This window comes from Salmo trutta, unplaced genomic scaffold, assembly GCF_901001165.1.
Source record: "Salmo trutta unplaced genomic scaffold, fSalTru1.1, whole genome shotgun sequence".
Lineage (NCBI taxonomy): Eukaryota > Metazoa > Chordata > Actinopteri > Salmoniformes > Salmonidae > Salmo > Salmo trutta.
The window spans coordinates 4,086,288-4,092,582 of record NW_021822962.1 but is presented as its reverse complement, the minus strand read 5'-3'; positions in this window follow the sequence as shown (position 1 = coordinate 4,092,582).

Genomic DNA, 6,295 nt, shown 5'->3' with positions numbered 1-6,295 from the left:
AAGACAGGAGAGTGAAGAATTAACAAGGGAGACTAATTGACCCCAAGCTGCAGCTAAGGTCTAACAAAGTCGACGAACCCCAAAACGAAACACAAGGTTGAAGACAAAGAAATCTTTTTCTACACGAGCTACGGACGAGTAGCTGTGTCTAAGCGGGTGAATTCAAGCCGAACCACCCAGCCTCCACTCTCCATTGAATCGTGGTATCGACCCCTTTCGGGCCGAAGTTGTGAGCTCTGAGCTACAGAGCTGTCTGTCCTCAGAAGACCCCTTTCAGATCAAGGGCAAGGGATCAGACCATTTAGCCAAGAAGGACACTGACATCGTGAGGACAACCAGAGAGTTGCGCCGGAGAACTGCGTCATTTAGAAGCCTAAACGACCCACGCGGAGCTTCCCACCTGAGACCTGCAACACGTAATTACATCATTATATTCTGACCCATAAGAGCGGCAGTTCGGGGCAAGGCTAATTTTAAATAAGCATGGCTGACAAATGAACCCAAATGTATATTTCTCTCGTGTACTTCCTTTATTTCTCTCTCTTTAAAATCCCCATTTTGGGTAACAAGCGCCATAGTGTGTTGGCCCGTTATACTAAGTCCTAATCAATAGCTAGACTGTGTTTTGTGTATGTGTATTTTTATCATCATTTTAGCTTGCTAGTAAATAAATAATCAACTAAGATTGGTGTGGTAAATTCAGTGGTAAAGCCCGGGTCCGTGCAGATTCCCGGATTATGCGACGTTCAGATTATGAGACTGTAGAGGAAATTGATTAATTTAGCGACTGTTGGAAAATCGATATTCTGATATCCTTTGAGTTAATTTGGGAAATAGAAACGCAATCAAAACAATGTTCCCATGGTGCCCCAGGTTAATGAGTTAATAATTGCTTGATTCATTGCTTAATTCATTTAATCACGCAATTATAAACCGCTAATCATTCGATGAGCAACAGTCGTCACATTAACTAATACAACGTCACGACAGAGGGTATATGTGTGGGTGTGTCTATACATATGAATGGGAGAGTGAAGGAGGGTGAATGTGAATATGTGTAGGAGGGTGGAAGAGAATGGGTGTGTGGAGGACTATATGTTGTGTGTGAATGAAGGAGAATGGATGAGGAAGTAGAGGGGAGGTGGTGACAAACTGGGTCTGGTGGGTAAGAGGGGAAGGATGGAAGGGTGGGACAAGCTTGGCTTGGGGAGGCAAGGGGGAGTAAAGATGGGAGGGGGGGTTAAGCGTGGATTTGGTGGGGTTAAGGGGGAGAACAGGGAGGGGGGAGAGGGATGGATTTTGTTAGAGAGAGAGAAGGAACAACTTAATTATGCTACGATGTCATTGTATTTCTTTCTTTATGACTTGTAAAACCATTACAAAATTAGTAAGAGTTCAGGACAGATTAGGAAAGGATGTCGAATCATTATTATTCCTTGTTTGTCATTACAACTAAGATGTAATGGTGGTTATTGGTGAGAATGAAAAGGGGCTATATCCAGGGGATTGGGATGGGGTGACTGGGAGGGCATTAGACACTTCTCTGAGGTGAGAGGGGCTATATCCAGGGGATTGGGATGAGGTGACTGGGAGAGCATTAGACACTTCTCTGAGGTGAGAGGGGCTATATCCAGGGGATTGGGATGGGGTGACTGGGAGAGCGTTAGACACTTCTCTGAGGTGAGAGGGGCTATATCCAGGGGATTGGGATGGGGTGACTGGGAGAGCATTAGACACTTCTCTGAGGTGAGAGGGGCTATATCCAGGGGATTGGGATGAGGTGACTGGGAGGGCATTAGACACTTCTCTGAGGTGAGAGGGGCTATATCCAGGGGATTGGGATGAGGTGACTGGGAGAGCATTAGACACTTCTCTGAGGTGAGAGGGGCTATATCCAGGGGATTGGGATGGGGTGACTGGGAGGGCATTAGACACTTCTCTGAGGTGAGAGGGGCTATATCCAGGGGATTGGGATGAGGTGACTGGGAGAGCATTAGACACTTCTCTGAGGTGAGAGGGGCTATATCCAGGGGATTGGGATGGGGTGACTGGGAGAGCATTAGACACTTCTCTGAGGTGAGAGGGGCTATATCCAGGGGATTGGGATGGGGTGACTGGGAGGGCATTAGACACTTCTCTGAGGTGAGAGGGGCTATATCCAGGGGATTGGGATGAGGTGACTGGGAGGGCATTAGACACTTCTCTGAGGTGAGAGGGGCTATATCCAGGGGATTGGGATGAGGTGACTGGGAGGGCGTTAGACACTTCTCTGAGGTATGTGTGGGGCCCCCACTCATCCCATTTCAGTCTCTCAGAGGACCCACTCACCCCAAGCAGTCCCACACCAGCCACTATACTTTAATTTACATTTATAAGGTAATACAAGCTGATAACAATACTTAAGTGGAAGACTTTATTTAAATGTATGTTCAATGTATTCACTGTTTTTTGTTGTTGGTACATTAGCAGAGGCATAAAAAGGCATAGTGCTTCAAGTACAAAGAGATACTTTGGTTTGTTATGTATTATTTAGATGTATGTATGTATAGATGCTCTTCAGTGCATTCTGAAAGTATTCAGACCCCTTGACTTTTTCCTCATTTTTTTACGTTACAGCCTTATTCTAAATTGGATGAAATAAAAAAATGTCCTCATCAATCTAAACACAATATGCCATAATGAGAAAGAAAAACAGTTATTTTAGCAAATGTATAAAAAATAAAAAACAGAAATACCTTGTTTACATGAGTATTCAGAACCTTTGCTATGAGGCTCAAAAATTGAGCTCAGGTGTATCCTGTTTACATTGATCATCCTTCAAATGTTTCTACAACTTGATTGGAGTCCACCTGTGGTAAATTCAATTGATTGGACAGGATTTGGAAAGGCACACACCTGTCTATATAAGGTCCCACAGTTCAAAAGTGAATGTCAGAGCAAAAACCAAGCCATGAGGTCAAAGGAATTGTCCGTAGAGCTCCGAGACAGGGTTGTGTCGAGGCATAGATCTGGGGAAGGGTACCAAAACATTTCTGCAGCATTGAAGGTCTCCAAGAACACAGTGGCCTCCATCATTCTTAAATGGAAGAAGTTTGGAACCACCTAGACTTCCTAGAGCTGGCCACCCGGCCAAACTGAGCAATCAGAGGAGAGGGGCCTTGGTCAGGGAGGTGACCAAGAACCCGATGGTCACTCTGACAGAGCTCCAGAATTCCTCTGTGGAGATGGGAGAACCTTTCAGAAGGACAACCATCTCTGCAGCACTCCACCAATCAGGCCTTTATGGTAGAGTGGCCAGACGGAAGCCACTCGTCAGTAAAAGGCACACGACAGCACACTTGGAGTTTGCTAAAAGGCACCTAAAGGACTCTGACCATGAGAAACAAGGTTCTTTGGTCTGATGAAACCAAGATTGAACTCTTTGGCCTGAATGCCAAGCTTCACATTTGGAGAAAACCTGGCACCATCCCTACGGTGAAGCATTGGGGTGGTAGCATCATGCTGTTGGGATGTCTTTCAGCGGCAGGGACTGGGAGACTAGTCCAGATCGAGGGAAAGATGAACGGAGCAAAGTACAGAGAGATCCTTGATGAAAACCTGCTCCAGAGTGCTCAGGACCTCAGACTGGGGTGAAGATTCACCTTCCAAGAGGACAATGACCCTAAGCACACAGTCAAGCCAATGCAGGAGTGTCTTTGGGACAAGTCTCTGAATGTCCTTGAGTGTGGCACAGCCAGAGCCTGGACTTGAACCCGATTGAACAACCCTGGACAGAGCTTGAGAGGATCTGCAGAGAATGGGAGAAACTCCTCAAATACAGGTGTGCCAAGCTTGTAGGGTCATACCCAAGAGGACTTGAGGCTGTAATCACAACCAAAGGTGCTTCAATAAAGTACTGAGTAAAGGGTCTGAATACTTATGTAAATGTCTTATTTTGAATACATTTGCATTTAGAATATATGTGAAACTTCATGCACAGTTAAGAGTTTGTTGTTTGACTGAGAAGGGTGCAATTGCGGTCTGCAATTCCGGGCGTTCCTGCATGTGAGCATTCCTGCATCTGCAGGAACCCCTCTTTATACTTCTGTTGGTCCCTATTTAAACTAGGACAGGCAGGAGATGGGGGCGCTCCAGTACAGTAGGTACCATAACTTTGGATGTCAACCACCGTCAAACCCCACAGATGAAGGAACCAATGGGATGCTTGAGGGGGGGCGTGCCCAAATGGGATGCCCACATGCAGGAACGCCTCAAATTGCGGGCAACAATCACACGCTATTGGAGAGACGATCCATGTGCAACATGCAATCCCAGTTACAAGGCTGCTAGAGTTTGCGGCAGGCGGACGACCAATATCCACTGTCGTAGTACGGATAAAGTCTGAGCTGGAATGTGAAGCTAACTGAAGCTGGTTAGCTTTAGAAGACCCTGAGTAGAACTAGCTTGCTTCGTAGGATACCCCCCTGGTGTGCAGCCTGCAGCAGCCTATCATTTTAACTGAGGGGCAGCTCTGGGGTTAAGGGTCGGTATGTCTCCAGTCAGAACATCACTGAGGATAAAGTCAGTGGGCAGGTACTTGGGTTTCTGCCAGATCCAGAAACGCTTGCGTTTGACAACCAATGAGAGAGGGACCAGTTTGTCTGAGTCAATCAGACTGGACACAGGGATCAGGCTGCATTCATCAACAGCAAACATCATCATAACAAACACCTTCAATGGAAGACAGACACAGAAATGGTCGAGGATGATGTCTCGGTTTGCAACTGATAACACAAATACGACAAGAACATCAAATAAAAAATACAATAACATATACAGTGAGGGAAAAAAGTATTTGATCCCCTGCTGATTTTGTACGTTTGCCCACTGACAAAGAAATGATCAGTCTATAATTTTAATGGTAGGTTTATTTGAACAGTGAGAGACAGAATAACAACCAAAAAATCCAGAAAAACGCATGTCAAAAATGTTATAAATTGATTTGCATTTTAATGAGGGAAATAAGTATTTGACCCCCTCTCAATCAGAAAGATTTCTGGTTCCCAGGTGTCTTTTATACAGGTAACGAGCTGAGATTAGGAACACACTATTAAAGGGAGTGCTCCTAATCTCAGTTTGTTACCTGTATATAAGACATCTGTCCACAGAAGCAATCAATCAATCAGATTCCAAACTTTCCACCATGGCCAAGACCAAAGAGCTCTCCAAGGAGGTCAGGGACAAGACTGTAGACCTACACAAGGCTGGAATGGGCTACAAGACCATCGCCAAGCAGCTTGGTGAGAAGGTGACAACAGTTGGTGCGATTATTCGCAAATGGAAGAAACACAAAAGAACTGTCAATCTCCCTCGGCCTGGGGCTCCATGCAAGATCTCACCTCGTGGAGTTGCAATGATCATGAGAACGGTGAGGAATTAGCCCAGAACTACACGGGAGGATCTTGTCAATGATCTCAAGGCAGCTGGGAACATAGTCACCAAGAAAACAATTGGTAACCCACTACGCCGTGAAGGACTGAAATCCCTCAGCGTCCACAAGGTCCCCCTGCTCAAGAAAGCACATATACATGCCCGTCTGAAGTTTGCCAATGAACATCTGAATGATTCAGAGGACAACTGGGTGAAAGTGTTGTGGTCAGATGAGACCAAAATGGAGCTCTTTGGCATCAACTCAACTCGCCGTGTTTGGAGGAGGAGGAATGCTGCCTATGACCCCAAGAATCTCATCCCCACCGTCAAACATGGAGGTGGAAACATTATGCTTTGGGGGGTATTTCTGCTAAGGGGACAGGACAACTTCACCACATCAAAGGGACGATGGACGGGGCCATGTACCGTCAAATCTTGGGTGAGAAACTCCTTCTCTCAGCCAGGGCATTGAAAATGTGTATTCCAGCATGACAAGGACCCAAAATACACGGCCAAGGCAACAAAGGAGTGGCTCAAGAAGAAGCACATTAAGGTCCTGGAGTGGCCTAGCCAGTCTCCAGACCTTAATCCCATAGAAAATCTGTGGAGGGAGCTGAAGGTTCGAGTTACCAAACGTCAGCCTGGAAACCTTAATGACTTGGTGAAGACCTGCAAAGAGGAGTGGGACAAAATCCCTCCTGAGATGTGTGCAAACCTGGTGGCCAACTACAAGAAACGTCTGACCTCTGTGATTGCCAGCAATGGTTTTGCCACCAAGTACTAAGTCATGTTTTGCAGAGGGGTCAAATACTTATTTCCCTCATTAAAATGCAAATCAATTTATAACATTTTTGACATGTGTTTTTCTGGATTTTTTTGTTGTTTT